This window comes from Misgurnus anguillicaudatus, chromosome 22 (genome assembly GCF_027580225.2).
Source record: "Misgurnus anguillicaudatus chromosome 22, ASM2758022v2, whole genome shotgun sequence".
Lineage (NCBI taxonomy): Eukaryota > Metazoa > Chordata > Actinopteri > Cypriniformes > Cobitidae > Misgurnus > Misgurnus anguillicaudatus.
Window position 1 is genome coordinate 34226512 of NC_073358.2, and position 18659 is coordinate 34245170.

The 18659-nt window shown below is 35.6% G+C and overlaps 2 long non-coding RNA genes across 4 annotated transcripts; both read left to right on the top strand.

Annotated features, from left to right (window-relative positions):
• Positions 1-1330: 1330 nt before the first annotated feature.
• On the top strand, positions 1331-4697 carry LOC129437159 (uncharacterized). Of its 3 annotated transcripts, none has more exons than XR_012365312.1 (4): positions 1331-1631; positions 2312-2528; positions 3520-3736; positions 4308-4697. It is a non-coding gene; the product is annotated as an uncharacterized lncRNA (long non-coding RNA). The 3 variants fall into 3 exon arrangements; XR_012365313.1 differs by lacking the exon at positions 1331-1631 and adding an exon at positions 1793-1983; XR_012365314.1 differs by lacking the exon at positions 1331-1631 and adding an exon at positions 2134-2153.
• A 2947-nt stretch (positions 4698-7644) lies between these two features.
• Positions 7645-10691, top strand: LOC141358915 (uncharacterized). The gene is made up of 3 exons (XR_012365444.1): positions 7645-8057; positions 8651-8699; positions 9924-10691. It is a non-coding gene; the product is annotated as an uncharacterized lncRNA (long non-coding RNA).
• Positions 10692-18659: the final 7968 nt, after the last annotated feature.

Consider the following 18659-nt stretch of genomic DNA (forward strand, 5'->3'; position numbering starts at 1 on the left):
TTTTTAGTAAGGTATGTTTGTTTATTCTTTCCTAATTAGGCTTAATCTTGGTTTAAGAAAACCCCTGTCCGGGAAAACACCACTTTGTTTGTCATTTAGTGTTTTGCGTTCATATTCTTAACTTTGGACATAGATTTATTAATATATTATTAAAATGATAAGATCATTAATGCATTGTCATTAATTTTTAAACACTGACGGGACTCTAATTAGTTATGAAAAATTTAGTCAAGAAAACAATATTAATATTACTCAAATAGATTTTCTGAGAATAATTAAGGGTATTTCCCCAAAACTTCTACAGCTTATCAGATCATCCTTACAATACTCTCCTTTAAGGGAAGACATTCCTCGAATAATGATAGATGGTATTGACTTGTTAGATAAAAAATGCAATAATATTCATATCAGAAGAACATTACTCTCTATAAGTAGTATTTCTCCTAAAGCAGTGTCTTCATGGAAACGGTTATATCCTTCTGTATCTTTATCTAACATATGGTCTATTCATAATAAGTTTGTGATACCAAATAAAGTCAAAGAAATCCACCTTAAAATCCTTCATATTTTTTACCCCTGCAAGTTATTTTTTATCTAAATTTATGGATATTCACCTTTTTGTGGTTCTGAAAATGAATCAGTGATTCATTTGTTTGTTAAATGTCCCTTTACAACACCATTTTGGAATGAAATTTCAAGATTGATTTTTACATCCTTTAATAATCTTATTGACTTCACTGAAGAAATGGTCCTGTTTTTGTCATGTAATACTGGTTCTGTTCCTTTAAACAATACTATTAATATCCTGTGCTTGCTTGGAAAAGGTCATATTCATAAGTGTAAAGTTACAGCCTCAAAACCTAATTTTATTGCATTTTGCTCAGAATTAAAAGGTTTAACTGAATCTCTTTGTAAATTAAAGAATAACAAAAAAGCAGTTAAATCATACCAGATATTAAATAAGGTTTTGAATTCACATGTAATTTGAGATATGATATTTAGATGAACTTTCCTACCCCCTACTTGAGTAAAAATATAACAATTATTTTATGTCTATGTATGTTTTTTCTTTATTTATTTTCTTTATTTATTTTATTATTATTTGTTTATTTATTTCATTATTATTTTTTATAACTGTAAATCCCTCATAAAAGAATGTTTGTTCTTATTACTTTATAATACTATGTTATTGTATAATACTATTTGTATGTATAATACAAATGTTAATTGTTACTGACATAATGGTAATAATAAAAAAAAAACAGAAAAAAAACTCGTTTTAGTCATTTGTGCATTGCATGTCGTTACCACTAATGAGCACAAGATGGCAGATGACTTCTTCGCCACTATCATTTTGAGTCGTATTTTAAAGGAAGATTTACAAGCAATAGCATGCAATGATTTTACTATAGCCAACTTATTAAATGAAGATCCAAAACCAGGAAGTCAAATGCAGTTTGAGATTTATTAAGAAAAGTGTGTTATATAACAGGATATAGAAGAGGCAGATCATTATTTTCACACTCCATCACAGCAGGTGGCGGTATGCACCTTTAAAGTTGGTTCGTAACCCGCCATTAAACCAAAAGAAGAAGATGAAGATTGTAACGTCAGCTCATCGTAAGCATTAGGTAAGTGCTCGCTCACAAGCTTATGAATAATTATATTGCAGCGAATGCGTTACGACAGGCACTGTCATTGTGTGAATAATTAATGTTATAGTGATCCAAGCATTACGTCGAGTTTGCCGTAAGCTTACCTCATAGCCATCATAAGCCAGGCTTGCTGACGTAAGGGTAACGTAACCACACGGAAGAGCCAAAAAGTACTATTGAGGAATACAAACGCAAAAGCAGCAGCAGTAACAACAACAGAAAACAGTTTTGTTAGATAAATGGCCTTGGGCAAAAGTCTTTATAACTGCAATCACATAAGTTAGTGGAAACAGTGTCAGGCTTTCCCAGATGGAGACAATATAGTGAGGTAAAATTTTAGTGCTGTTTAAATGAATGCGTTGTGTTTGTTATTCATTTAAAAATATGAACATAAAGTTATGACTCATGACAAACTGGCAAGAGAGTTGATAACACAGATCTGTCCAAATATGAGGGAAACTATATTCATTTGTAGGCCTACTGTGTAGCATTATTAGAGTAAATTGGTGTATATAATTTCCTTGTTGATTTTACATTAATTCTATGATTTTACATTTGAATAACCATTGTTTAAAAAATCATAAAAACAAATCTGATTCTAGTTATTACTAATACAAGCAACTTTTTATGGTTTTCTATATGCTTGTCTTTCACAGATTATTCACCCAGTGTTTATTCACAAGATTGACCGAAGCTTATTTAGATGACCAAATTATGAACATTGTGACCCACCCTGAGGCTGTAAGAGTGTGCCTGATGAGAGAATGCGTACTTGAAGCAGTTATAGGACATAATATATTCAAGAAGACCAAGCGATCCTTATAGGACTACATGCAAAGCAATGTACTCCAGACCGCACAACTGGACATACAGGTACTTTTTAAAAAGCTCATTATTCTTCTTAACTTAAACATGCATGCTTATTCTTTCTACTATTGTCTGTTTTATTATTAGTAAACAGTTTTGTTTTAAATTGTTAAAACATCTTTATCCTTTTTCAGATTATATTTTTGTTAAAGATTTTTTATTATCTACATGTCATGTCTGTGTTTATTTCAAGTGCAAACAGTAGAACTGTCACAAATGAATATATCTATGACTTTGCACCTGCACTTAATTTAGACATTTTTAAGCATTTTAGGTCAAAATCAGAGTGTAACTTTTACTTTTCATACTAAATGAAATATTCAGCCCCAAATAGCACTTGATTACAGAAGAGTTTTCACTTGTTAACCTGACCGATACAGCAACCATCACACCAAACATTCCAAAACCGGTTTCTGTCTAATGAAACAATCCATGAATTTGGGCAACCAGTATCTGATTGAATACTATAGCTAAAAGTGTGTCACAGCTTTGTTCTGATCGGTTGTTTCTGTTTATGTGTTTTGTACGCTGTGTGTTTTGTCATTGGTTTGTTTTGACAGGTGGCCATGCACGTACCAGTCATTGTCTTAAGCCCAGGATACACTGCAAGATTTTTGCTCTCCTATAATATCATTACTTTATCACACAGTGCGACATGGATCATTTAAACTTGGGTATGACAAGCATGTAGACTGTATAATGATGACACCTATTGACTCATAGGTTGTGACGACTGTGACTCCAGTTAAGTGCAATGTCACCAGCATGTGCTAGTGGTAAACAAATACTGGTACGCTGGTCGATATAGGTCCACCGAAGAGCCACAATCACAGAAATTGCCACAAATGTTTCACGATGGTAATCTTTCGTTTGGGACCGCCAAAAATTATGCAGTGTATCCCAGGCTATATCCTCCCCTCCGTCTAGTCATCATCTCATTAATTATGAGATGCGCTGTCAGTGCTTTTTCTTTCTGACTCTTCTCTGTTCTCTCCAGATTGTGCCCTGATGCCATCTGCCCCGTTCTCCCAGCCTCATCTTCCCTCTCTATGCCTAGCTTCACATCGGTTGGCTCTTCTTTGGCTCTCTTCATCCCGTCTGCCTGCCTCGCTGCTCTCCCTGATAACATTTCCTGACTGATGCCTTGCACTCTGACTCTTTCTGCAAGGTGCCATTCTCAGCAGTGACTCAATTTAGTGCCACCCTGCTGCTTGGTGAGTCTCTGCATTCTGGAATTGAGATTTTCATTGCCCATTCAATAAACTGTTTTGTGCCTACAGTTGAGTCTGTGACTTTTTTTTGACCAAGTGATGTAAGTAAGGTCTCAACTTTATACCTTTTAATATTGATTTCTAGTTACACAGTTGTCTTTATGATGGGCCTAGCATTTTTAGAGAGTCTGTATTTCTGTTTCCTATGTCAATACTACCTATTACAATGTTTTTGGTTGAAAACAATTATAGGCCTTTGTTGCCAATGTTTGTTGTTTATGGGTTTTATTAATAATCAAATATTAAATAAGATTCATTTATAACTGAGCAAAAAAATTAATCCTTTTGGAGTTTATATTCCATTATAATTTGCCTAATTCTTACTAGAGTACATGTAATAAAGTTCTGTTTTCTTTGTCATGTATGTTTTTACTACAGTACATTTTGATTGTATGAAGTTATAAGACTTAACAGTTTACAGGCTGTGATGTGCATTAGGCCTACATATACTAACATTCCTAGGTCATCCATTTCCCAGGGCAGCACAATAAACTTTACCATTTATGTGTTGCAGGCATTGCACTTCTGAGGTCATCACCATCTTTCTTCAGCCAAACAAAATGATTCTCACCAACAACCCCGGCTCTGCTAAGCTTGATGTTGGAGGTCTGCTGTTTTTGAAGCAGGGGACCACTGTCCATTAAAGGCTTCATAAACCATTTAACAAAATCACATAAGATAGTGTAGTTCATACTCCATGCGATGTGCCATACAATGGAAGGGCCATGTTCCTTATCACATCTGGATACTGCAAAGCTCCTGTCTCCTCAACAATTTACGAACTAATCAATTATTAAATGAAGAAATGCTATGTAAAAGCAAAGATATTTCTTCCTGTGGAATTTGAGTCTTAAATGTAGTAATTACTGTTTTATGGCATAAATAAAAGTTAAATATTATATTATTTTAAAAGCATCATGTATCTTTTTTCATTCCTAATGTATTCTACTAGTAGTGTGTCAGGCACTTTAACCCTTATGAAAAAAGCCAAGGAAAGCATCATATCAAAACAACTGTTTATTTGCACATGCAACATTAAACTATGGTATACATCTCTGTTTTTATTACAATATTGAAAAGGATGAGTATTTGGAGTCTACAGTACTGCTTACTCCATCTCCAGCAAAGATAAAAACATCCTAAGAAAAATGACTCATTCACACAGTATTCCTCTTTTTACAACCGCGACACATTTTGCACAGACAACACAGCATCTGGAGGACGTATATGATCCTCACCAGTGTTATTTATTGTTTTTCCTGTGTGTGTCTAATGATGATAAAAAAATTATAATTGATCAATTATACTTTGAAGGATAAAGCAAAACTACTATATTTACTATAAAGCTATCTAAACCAATAGCAGCTTCATAAGACTTATATGCATATGGGTTGACCTGTGAAAACATAATGTCCTGTTTTCATTTGTCAGTTACCAGTTAGGCTTTAGAAACATGATAAAGTTAAAGTGTATTTAAAAATATAGTTTGGAGAAATGTGTGAAAGTGGTCATGAATTTCAAGGGTTGAATGATTCTAGTTAACTGTTTAAAAATATGTAGTTGTAGCCTACTAATGCTTTTATAAAATGCTCAAAATATATTTTAGATTACATCCTGTGATATCCAAGCCTCCTTTCTTTCTGTGTTTTCAAAGCTCCACACCAGTAGGTGGTGGTAAAGAAAACCGTGTAGGTACGCGTTAACACGTGATTTACGTGTTAACACGTGATTTACGCGTTAACACGTAGTGCGTGTTAACACGTGATTTACGCGTTAACACGTAGTGCGTGTTAACACGTATTTTTAACACGTTTTTGCCCCAATGGCCTTCCATACACTTTTCCGGTCGCCACGACGTAACTCGGTTCGTCGCCACGACGTAAGTTTGGTCATCATATTACGTCGACGTTACGTAACAGTTACGTATTTGTGTTAGCTGGGAAAGTCTTTCTCTGAGCTACCTTCATGCCTCCGAAGTCATTTCCTCATGAGGCAGCGAGGCAACGAGTCACTGCCTTGAGTTTTCGGACGCAGCAATCATTTCTGGGGTGAGCCTATTTGCTATGGTAACAACCTGTGTGTGTGTGCGCGCACGTGCACCTGTGTTTATGTGTGCACCAGTGCACGCATGCTGTGCGTGAGGAAGAGTTACACCCCAGTCAGACGTTCAGTTGCTTCATTGCATTTTGGTACGGCAGAAATACATACATTAATTTTCAATAGAACGCTGCATTTGGTTTGCATCACTTGCATTGCGGTGCATTTTAGTTTAAGAATCCGTTCGAAAAACCCAGAGTCGGCGTCAGAGCAATGACGCTGGAGGGGATTGGATCATCGGCGGGGGGGCACTGCCATTTGAGAAATATTTTGACACAGTGGCAACATCATAAATCCCAATGTGATTGATGCAGCTCAGATAGAGGGGCATATTTAATGAGCATTACTTTATTTTTAGTAGAAAATGTAACAAACAGAGCAACATAATACAGCTGTATATTTAAAGAGCATTACTACTGACACCAGAGCTATAACGGTTACTCGCTGGGCAAATTAAAACATCATAGTACAACACAGCAGAAATGTATTATTTGCGAATTTCGTTTATTCTTGTTAATTTTTATATCATGTCATTTAGAGGCTATGTGGCAACGTTAGCCCTATGCACACAGTTTATTCAGTCACACACAGAAATACGATAATAAAAGGCAGAAAGGGGTGGGGGTAAAGTTATGCCGTCTCATATATCTTTAGTACAGGTAGCCAAGTATAAAACACAAATGCAGATAGACCCAGCAAACATTCATCAACAATTTACCTGCTATGCCTTATCATGAAAGCCAGGGCTGGCTTCAAAAAGTGAATTGAACCATCGACTTACTCAAAAGAGTTGTAGGCGACGAGTGTGGCTACTAAACCGTCTACTGTGTCCTTCCATTCGCTTGTGATCGCCCCTTACCACTGTAAACTGTTACCGGATACTGTTTTAACACAATTTGAACAGGCCTGTCAGTCCCGATACCATCAACCGCTGTCCGCTGACTTGGAGGGCTTGAAGATTGTTGCTTAGCTGCGCTAGTTACTTTTGGAAGTTGTCCGGAGGTAACAATAGCAGATGGGCCAGCTCGGCTCTTATAGACCGTCGTACTGTTGGTGGTGGCCGGAGTATCAGATGCTGCTAATTGAAGAGGCTGCGCAGAACTTAACCTTTTTCGTAAATCCATTTTTTGTCTATATTTAGGTTAACAATTAGCCGCTAACTGTCTATAATATAGACGGACAAACTGTACTTTCGATTCTCGAAACATCAACTTCAAATGGATTTTGCGCGCTAAGTCAAATGTAACAAGTTTACTCAGCGACCAATAAGCCCTGGTGAAAAACAAATATACTTTATTGTATTTCAAGTATATTTAACTTTGCAATAGTACATTACAAATATACTTACAAAGGAATGTACTTTCTTTAAACATATTTAAAGTATGCTTACAACATATTTGCGCGTATTTTTTACAATTAAATTTTTAACATACTTCAAAATAATTATACTTTAGTATATTTTCTAAAAGTATACTTTAGAAAAATATACTTAAAGTTAAAGTTTTGTGCAATTTTTAAAGTATACTAAATTTAAACTTATTTTAAAATGTATTTTAGGTATACTTTATCGGTATGCTTAAAGTTATCATTATAATAATGCACTGACAGTATATTTCTAAAATACATTATTTAGTATTCTTTAGAAACAGTATATTTTAAACACATTTTGAAAGTATATGGGGTGTACAAATGTATATTATTTTATGGAGAAATAACGTGGGCTTAAAATTACGACAGAGCAGTATGTTCTGTTACATTTTATATTATAGATGTATACATTTGTAATATACTATTAACATAATAAGGTAACTTCACTATAGTCAAGCATTGGATAAACCAATTAACTGTGTTTTACCACAAAATAACCATGGTTTTGCTAATAATAATCAATACACCAAAAAAAAACATGGTTACTAAACTTTTACCACAAAAAAAAACATTCATTTTCGTAAGGGGAATATGAGTGTTTGTTTTTTTGTAGTTTTTGAGTCAATTGCATACCGCTTTTAGCTGTACACATTAATTACCTTAAACAGTTTTCGTAAATGCATTTCAGAGAAAAGTGAATTCTGAGATTTGAATAATGCATCTGACGTGTGGGATGACGTCACGACGCACGTATTTTGATTTTTACCAGTCGTTCAAGACAGACGGATTCAGTCCCAAGGTACGTTAAAATATCTTAAAATTAATATATTTGATTATCGTTTGACCATTCTGAAGTTTATCAGTAGACCATCATATTTCGAATGCGAAATGTTGTCAATAACGCGGTGTCTAACTCGCTATTAGTGATAAGCTGCTGTGTAGCTTAGCTTAGCTTATAGCTAATGTTAAAGGTTTGAAAGATAGCAATGTTAGCCTGTTAAATCGAATTAGTACACCAGGGGCCTATACCATGAAGCTGGTTTAGTTGGTTAGCCAGCTTTGTTTAGGATTAGTTTGTGCAAATCCTGGGTTTTGGGTACCATGAAAATAGCTTTTACCAACAAGGCCTGCACATTGGCTTGGTTTTGTCAACCTGAAACTAATCCTGTAACCCTGAGTTTGTTTAGCCATTTTCATGGTACGGGCCCCCGATTGTTTTGTTAAATATATGTATTGGTGTGTATGTATATGTTAATGAATAAAGGTAGCGTCAGAAAATCTGTTTTTTTAATGTAGCGTGAAAGTTAACCATTTATTGACTGTTTAGGGGTTGTAAGGCTTTTACCTAACTTAACTGTATTTAGTATTAATGATGCTGCATTCTTTCCTCAGAAGCTAAAGTTTTTCAAAGACATTTGTAGGGATGACTTTGCAGCTAATGGTAAGTCATTTTAAACTCTTAAAATATAATAATTCATTCGTAATAGTAAATCAAGCTTCAGTTTAGATAATGTTATATACATATTGAGGCTGTTTCCCGGACAGGGATTAGACTAGTCCTAGACTAAAATAAATGTAAGAGCTGTCCAAACTGAAAACAACTTGCACTGACATATCTTAAAATACACCAGTGTCCTTTGTTTTGCCTCAAAATGCACACAGGTAATGTTTTTAGTAGGGATACATATCAATTAATCGCGATTAATCTATAGCAGAATAAAAGTTTTTGTTTACATCATATATGTGTGTGAACTGTGTATAATAATTATGTATATATAAATATGCACACATGCATGTATAATTTTAAGAAAAAAATATATTTATATATTAAGTATTTATATTTATATATAATATAAATTATACATAAATATACAAATGTATATACACATGTAAACATTGCTTAAATATATACATGCATGTGTGTGCACCTAACTATACAAAGTTATTATATACAGTACACACACATATATGATGCAAACAAAAACCTCTATTCTGCTATAGATCAATCGCGATTAATTGATATGCATCCCTAGTTTTTAGTAAGGCATGTTTTTTGAAACTAGTTATATTTCTTAATTAAACTAAGGCCTAGTCCTGTTTTAAGCTGATCCCTTTACAGGAAACCACCCAATTGTCTGCTTGTTGCATTTTCTTTCTGAGTTTTACATTTAAATTTAATACAATAAAATCTTTCTTTAGGAGCTGAAGTATTTTATGTATGGAGGATTTTGCAGTCCATATAGGCAAGTCATTATAATGAAAACTCTTAGGGGTGGTTTCCCGGACAGGGATTAGCTTTATCCAGGACTAGACCTTAGTTTAATTAGGATAGTTTTAACAAGCATGCCTTACTAAAAACATTACTTATGTGCATTACGATGTAAAACAAAGGGCACTGATGTATTTTGGGATGTGTCAGAGCAAGTTGTTTTCAGTTTGGACAGCTCTTACATTTATTTTAGTCTAGGACTAGTCTAATTCCTGTCTGGGAAACCGCCCCTTAATATATATGATGACATTTTAGTCAAGCTCTAGTTTAGGTAAAAATATATCTGCTATACAATCTCTGCCAGTAAACTATAGATTTAATACAGTAAGTCTTAAATAAATCTAATGTTTTAATATTAAACACTTTTTAATTTAGCTTATTGTCTATCTTTTTCAGATTTCCTAAGGCTGAACCAAAACCTGCCAGACCAAAGTTAATTTGGGAGAGAAAGACGTTGTAAACTTAATCATCTTGACATTCTTCAATGAGTAATTGTTCAATTTTTAGGCAAATACTGTACACTTTGAATGCTGTGAATAAAACTATATTTTAAATATATTTAAAATGAATTGTTTTTGACTGTTTTAATCAGCTTTTATTTATTTGGAAAAAATTATTTTGGTTATGTTACCAGCAAGTAATCTATTCCCAAAATAGCACTCTTTAAGTTAACTAATTATTAACGCACTTGAAGTATACTCATTACTAATCTAGCTGCAGGTATGTAAAAGTATACAAAATGTAATGTACTTGGCATATTCATTTTTCACCAGGGCAGTTTTTAGAATTTTGGATTGGCCAAAAATATATAGAATGTATGCAAACCGTCTATTTAAGGTATACTGATTGTATGTTTGCAAGACACTCATAATACATTTGTAATGTACTCCTAACATAAATAAAACACACTCTAAATCCACTTATGAAGCATGAATTCAGCACAAAAACAGTCATGTACTTAAATTGTACTAAATACACTTAAAGTTGTTCCACTTTAGCACACAAAAGTACACTAAATACACTTAAAGTTGTACTTTGTTACAATTAATACACAACTAAAATATATTAAGTACAAAATTAGTTGTTCCAAAATAGCACTCTTTAAATAAACTAATCAATAGCACACTTTAAGTATACTGGTCATTAGTGTGACTGCAAGTATACTTAAGTATATCAAAATTAAATATATTTAGCATACTTTTTTTTCACCAGGGAGAAATGTCCAATAATGACGAAGCTTAGTAACATGTCACAAACAACTGAAATGATGCAAAATATTTTTTCCCATCATTTTATTTTATTTGAATTATAGTGTGTACATTTAATATTAAAATATTAACTAAAAGGGATTTTTTGGGGGCCTGTACTAGGAGGGGCATCAATGACCACTAGAGGGGGCACGGCCCTCGAATGCCCCACCACAGCGCCGACCCTGGAAAAACCACAACATCACGTCCCGCTGTATACAGTGAATGCATGCTGAAATTATTGTTGCGTGGCTACATAAAAGTTTAAAGAGTAACTAAACCCTAAACCAACTTTTTTTAGTTAATGATCTGTAAGAATGATGCTTTATTAGGGCTGTTCATTGATTTTAGTAACTTTTTTGACATTTAGATATAAAGTGTTTCAATACTGCAATATATGGTGTAAAAACGTCTGAGTGGTGCCCTCTTCAGGTTGAACGGTGGCTACTGCAGTTGAATTTTCCTATTGGATGTTGAGTCCAAAAAATGACTCGTGACGTAAGCAGATTCAAGCTCACCACGCCCTTGTTGCGATCTCACCACACACTTGGCACGAGCTTAGTTCGTCCCCTCTATCTCCGTTGGGATCTGCCCACTTTTCTTGCATTTTTCAAATATTGCCAGTGGGTGGAGTCAGGCTCTGACCAGGGGTTTAGTTGCGCTTTAAGCATATTTGATGCATCGCGCGATCGGTCTCTCGCGTGAGAGATAATATCTTCCTTATGCTAAACTCCAATAAGACAGAGATTATTTTTATTGAACAAAATATGTCAGATTACAAGTTGCCCATATATGATTGCACTGTGGTGCCGTTTTTTGGTACACACACCTGTAAGTGTATGGGTGTGTGTGAAGGGGTTATACTCTCCTGCAATTAAACGTGAATACGTTTACTACTTAAAAACATCAAAGCTAAACATCATATCTAGTCAAACCGCGTAACGACATCGCTACAAATACAGTATGGGATTAAAATCAGCGGAAGCTACGTTACCTTGTTTCATCGACGCTTGGTGAAACAGCAGTGGATATTTTCGGTTCAGATGCTGAATGTAATGATCCCAAACTTTAGACATTCTCTGTCTGCCTTTTATGGACATATTCGCTCCGCCATCGCGCCAACTAAATTCAAAATGTACCACGCGCTATGATGTGCTTCCTGAACATTGAACAACGGTCCGTGTGAATCAGATCTCGCCGCGTGTAGTGCGCGTCATAGGAATTTAGCGAGGCATCGAGGCAAAATTTTTGCCTCGAGGAATTTTTTGAATCGAGTAAATCGAGTAACTCGATGAATCGTTTCAGCCCTAATTATAAGCAAAAACATGTGAATAAGCAGCATTTTCGGTCACTTACATTACATTGACATCCATATAACATCCACAACTTTTCCTCAGATTTGTAATATTAAAAATAAATCCTCAAAGGATTTTTACAATCGCGATATCTTTGTAAACGGGAATGTCTGACCTGTCCAGCCATGTGATACATTTTGAGCTTTGGGGTTTTTGACAATTTTGTCATCATACCTACAAATAGGGCAAAAATAGACAATTTTATTCAAAGGACAAAAAATGACTTGTAAAACCGTTTCTGGATAATTTTGGCACTTAATAAAGTTACATACCTTCTATGTAAATATCAAAGAACAATTTAACATATTATTACAATGCATTCTTTGGCACCTTTAATAGTTTTTCATCAACTGACGAACACCCTGCAATTCCCTCGCAAACCACCAGGGGTGTGCGAACTCCAGTTTGGAAAACCCTGGTCAAAATAAACCGAAACACACTTTTAGACCAACCCGTTCTCACCAAGATGCGTACAAATGACACGCAGTGTGACCACCGTGCAATAGATACGCCAAACTCCGACCCCGCGTGCATATGACACGCCAGTCCCCCCCATTCACCCACATGGCGAATCGTTTCGTGACGTTTTATTTATTGTTTTCTAATTTGTTTTCTGTTTTTTAAACCATTTTCGCTTGGGTTTAGGGTTAGATTTCACATTTATTTAATCAGGTTATTTAATATACAGGTTTCTCTGTGCTTTTGTCTATATTTAACACATGGTCGCTTGGAGTTGGGGTTAGAGTTGGGGTTTGGGTTAGGATGTCATTTTCATATAACAAAAAGTTGTTCTAACCCTAAACCCAAGCGAAAATGGTAAAAAAAACAGAAAACAAATTAGAAAACAATAAACAAAACGTCACGAAACGACTCGCCACACAAGTGAATGGGAAGGACCGGCGCACCACACGCACGCAAAATCGGAATTTGGCGTATCTATTGCACGATAATCACACTGCGTGTCATTTGTACGCTTGTTTAGACACATTGTAAAGATTATTTGTAATCTATGAAATCTGTCAGTGTCGTTGCATAACATATAAGATGACATAAGATAAAAAACGCACGTTCACCAGCAGGTTTAAACGTGCGTGACGTCACAATGGAACTTGAGTGACGTCGGGCTCAGGTAAAACATTTCCTTTCCTCGTCCATCAGTTTCGCTCTGCCACCTGTCCACGGTGGATAGAAACCAAAATGGGGAAGCTTCAGGAATTCGAGTTAACTCTTAATAATAACAAAACTGTTTATAATCCCGGAGAATCAATCTCAGGAACTCTGAAAATCTCATTAGCCCAATCGATACAATGTAAAGGTAAGCATATATACTAATACAAGTATCGCTATGGCACACAACGGGCAGTCACCCGTTTTGTTGTTTTTCTAGTGATTATTGTTTCTGGTTCTTATAGTTAAAATTATAGTACAATGTTATTAGTGTAACAGACTGAAATGTTATTGACCCTTACGCACAGAGATTGTTCCAGATTCTTTGAATCTTTGAATGGTATTATGCACTGTAGATGATGATAACTTCAATCTCATTGCAATTTTTCTCTGAGAAACTCAGAAAACTATTTTTCGCTGCAGCATTTGAGGAATTGGTGATTCTCTGCCCATCTTGACCTCTGAGAGACACTGCCACTCTGAGAGGCTCTTTTTATACCCAATCATGTTGACAATTGACCTAATAAGTTGCAAATTGGTCTTTCAGCTGTTCCTTGTGTGTACATTTGGCTTTTCTGGCCTCTTGTTGCTACCTGTCCCAGCTTTTTTTGGAATGTGTAGCTCTCATGGAATCCAAAATGAGCCAATATTTGGCATGACATTTCAAAATATCTTACTTTCAACATTTGATATGTTATCTATATTCTACTGTGAATAAAATATAAGTTTATGGGATTTGTAAATTAGTCCATTCCTTTTTTACTCACAATTTCTACTGTGTCCCAACTTTTTCTGTTTTGGGGTTGTAAGATTGAAATCCATTCTCTCTAATACATTATTAATGGAAAACCCGTTTAGGTTTAACAGCAGACTAAATCATGAGCTTAAACATATTTATAGACAAAACCAGGAGCTTTAAGCATGGATCAGTCATATAGGCTGTGAATAATATTGTTGTCAGACAATGAAAACAGAAGATCCCAGTGCGGATAACAGAAGACTTTATTTAAATGATAATGAGATGAAAATGTCAAAAGCACGTCTGGGCTCAAAGCCACACCAAGGCAGACGGCTGGGGTGGAGATCACACACTGGCACCGGACCGATGAACCACACACGTTCGGGCTCCGGCCAGACAGACGAACGGTGGGAGAGAGTATGAAGACCCCGATACGGGGTAGGGTGCGTAGACCGCTCCCGTGAGCGCCGCGTCACGGAAGCCACTGGGACAGGGGGTAAATCCTGCGGCGGGCAGAGGGAGAGAGAGAGAGCGTTAGAGAAACAGATGAGAGCAGCTGGACAGCTCCAGTGATGAAGGACCTCTCCGGTGGACAGCGACAATGCCGCGATGAGCCTTTGCAGTTAAGTAATAGACCAGTCTGTAAATCCAACTGAGGTTGAAGACAGTCTGTAACAGGCAGCAGAGAAACAGTCCAGAGAGCCGAGGGTATAAACAGAATCCCAGCGATAAATCCTGGACAGCAGATAGCACAAATGAAATGAATAAATCCAAACAAGAAATCGACACAAGACAAGACTGGAAACTAGCAAAGCTAGTAATGGCGAGAACATACACAGACGAACTTGCAAGGAGCAAACACACACACAGGGATAAATACTAAACCGATTGGGCATCAAATGAATATCAGGTGAGAGACGCAGGTGAAAGAAATGACACTTATGACACCCGTGACAGAGCCGCGCATGTGTGAAAACAGGCAACACAGAAACATAAACAGAGAAACAAAAATACAGCAGTCACAAAAACCAAAGTCACGACAATTGTCTTCTAGTCTTTCAAAAAGTTAATTTACAGCACAAATACAGAGCAAACTCTGCAGAGCTACAAACAACTTAAATTTAACCAATCAGTGGAGTTATATCAACAACCTATTTAAATGTTGTAACACATGATATAAAATAAATAATCAAATTATATCGAAATCAGCGTGGCATCTGTGGATGTCCATAAAGTCAACAAACATCATCACACATGAAACAACAATTTGAGTCAATTCAATTTTATTTGCTTTTCACAATTGTTTAATTGTTGTTAGCTTTACATAAAAAACAAAAGGAACCACAGAAAAATCACAGGACGACAAAAGTAGCAAATTCCAGCAGCTCAGATTAAACAGTACTAGTGAGCGGAGTATTAATGCACACTATAGGAGAAAGCTCTAAGTTAAGCTTATGTCAGCTGACTCCCAAGGGGTTGAAAAAACTCCTAGGAGAAAAACCCATTGGGGAAAAAAGTCCTAGGGAGAAAAAACCCCTTGAGAGAGAGCCAGACATAGCTGTTACTATAGAAAATATACTATATATTAAATACTATATTATAAAAGTTTATGGGAATAAATGCGGTTATAATAATAAGGACGCGGATTTCTTTAACTATCCAGCCTAAAATATTTTGAGAAGACAATCCTTTATTTATTTACTTAAACCACATTGGTGTTTACCATTAAATACTTTGAAAATTCGATTTAAAAAATCTAGGGCCTGCACTGCTTCCGACCGTCCTACCTTACCGTGCACACCCTACTTTTAACTCTTAGTGAGACCCTGGGGTGAACTGCAGCCCCCTGCCCGCCCTTTATTGACCAGAGCACCATTCTAGATTCTGTCTAAACCTATAAGCACAATAAACTATGGACAGAAAGCCGCGAGTCCCGCCAGGGGCGCTGCACCTGAGTTTAGAAAAAAATCAAAGAATCTAAGACCAAACACCAAACAGAACGGTGGAAAATCTCAATCAGGATGGGCTTGTTTTTAGTCATGTAACGTAACTTACAAATCGCTGCCTCTTCATTTAAAAATCGTGTTATTGTTTCATACGATAGCTCGAAACGTTACCTTGTAACGTTATTACAATCTAACATTTAAGTAAATATTTAAATATTAAATAAAAATAATACTTAAATATTTTAACATTAAATAAAGAAACAGCTAACACCATCTAACACCAGTATTTCTTCGACGATTTAACAATGTTTTCTAACCGCTTTACCTTTGAGTATCTACGTTAAACCTGGAGCGTTTCAGAAGTTTGCCAACCTGTTGATACTTACCTCAGAATGACTCGATTCAGGGAACGCTGCGCTTTATATACGACGTCATAAACAGAACGTTCCATGGAAACCATGGAAACGCATCTGTGTCGGTGTCACGTTAAAAAAACATGTCACGTGACTGTATTTAAACACAATGCACACTGAGGATTTGTTTAAAATACCAGTGGTGCACAATAAGGTGAGAATGGCGCGGATAAGTAAAACATTAGCTATTTGCTATTAAATATTTTACACGTAATCATTAATCCTAGTGATGTCAATATTGTTTAACCCCTACAAATAAACTTTATTTTAGTAATATTATCATTTCGTTAATCTTTTGTGGAATTTTACTTATAATAATTTTTTTTTACATTACATCTCCTATCACAAGATGCATACACATGGCGACCTCTGGTGGTTGTGCAAAGGTGTGGATGTAAGTAGGGTTTTGATATAAATGAGTGTATTCCATAAAATATTTAGTAATTAAAATACAAGTAAGCACATTAAATAATAAGGGCTATCTTTATTAAGCCCATAGCTTAATGTGTTTAGTTCACCCAGGAGTACAAAAATACAATGTTGCTAAAATTTTAGCCTGAAGTAAATGACAAAAAATATCTCAGTTTAAGACTGTTTGAGTGTCTCAAACCAAACAAAACCACTAGTAGAGAAAGCAAAAGTGTATAATTATAACTTTGACCCATGACCTAAATGACAATTAAATTTTGATCAATATTTGTAAAAAAATATATTTTCTTAAACAAACAAAAAATATAAAAGCACTACAAATTAAAAGCTCACTTACTTGAAACCCTTTTAAGGCTTATTGTGTATACTTTGAATCTAAGAAATGAACTGATCTTTGGAAATGGTTTTAAGGAGTGTGATTATCATAACCAAAAAGAATAGCATTGGTTCTTCAGAAATTCAGCTAATATCATTGTTTTCCAGCATTTCCATTTAACTCTTTAAAAATCTATACGGTTACATAAAAGTAAGATTTGCAGAGCTATGCAGTATCCAAAAAGTAAAGGTAATAGTTGTCATCTCTTTCCTGAAATAAATGCATTCAGTGCTTTCACTCTTGCATTCAGAGCCCAGTATAAAAATCTGGCATTTATTCTCCAGCCTGTTTTAAAGTGAATAAAACTAAATAGAAAAATGAACCATTAATTTTAATTGAATGATACTTTCATAATGCTACAGAAGAAATTACAGTTCCCAAAATGATATTCTTTTAACACATAAAAAATCTGAGGTGTATTTTTCCCAAATCCACATTATGGTTCAATTAAACCTTAAACAAAAAACACAAAAACATTTAATATGTCCTCCCTAACAAACTGCAGATACATTTAAAACATTATTGGGAACAAACAAAGAAACGGGTGAGTTAACTTCAGCAGGGTTGAGACTGGAGACTGGGTTGATGACTTGACAACTAGTCTTAATGCTGACTGGAAACCATGGGGTCCCTCATGAAAAAGAAATTCTGTACCTCCACTGAGGGGTCCTATACCCAGTGGTTTTCAAACTGGGGGCCGCGAGATGGGGCCCCAGTTTTATGACATTTTATGAAATACATTAATTTATTAATTTAAATTGATTTTGAAATAATAATTAATTCATCTTCATATGAAAAAGGCTCAAAAGCAAAACCTGCTTTTGTCATGGGCTTGCCAGATCTTTTGTACTAGACTCAGGTCTGAGTGTATCTGGCAAGACCATGACAGTACTATGTTCTGTGTGGGAACATGTGGAGTCATATAGTATGTGTGGCTTCCACGTGTTCCCAGTGTTTTGTGGCTGTCATGGTCTTGCCTGACCTTGGTTATTATCCAGGTCGGATGTTAGAGGGCAAGACTATGGCAGCATTGTGTTTACGTGGGAACACGTGTGTTTTCACATCATGTATGTGTGACACGTGTTCCCAGTGTCTTGTCACTTTTACCCTACTCCCTTGTGTACTCGTGTCTTACGTGATTAATTATGTCCACCTGTTCCCCATTGATGTGCTGTCTTTATAATGCCCTCGCGTTCTCTGTGTTGTGCGCGTGCGTTGTTGAATGTGCAGAGTTTTCATGTATTCCGTGTTCTCTGTTACCAGTTCCTATTTTTGTTCCCGTGTTTTGGTTTGTGTTTTATCACAGTGTTTTGTTATCCTCTGTTTTACCCCCACGTGGGTATTTTCTGTTCAGTCTTATTAAATACATTGTTTATTTTGATACATCCTCTGCGTTTGGGTTCTCCTTTTGTTTTCCACTTCCCGGTGTTTAACCGGTCGTGACAGCTTTAACCCCTTCA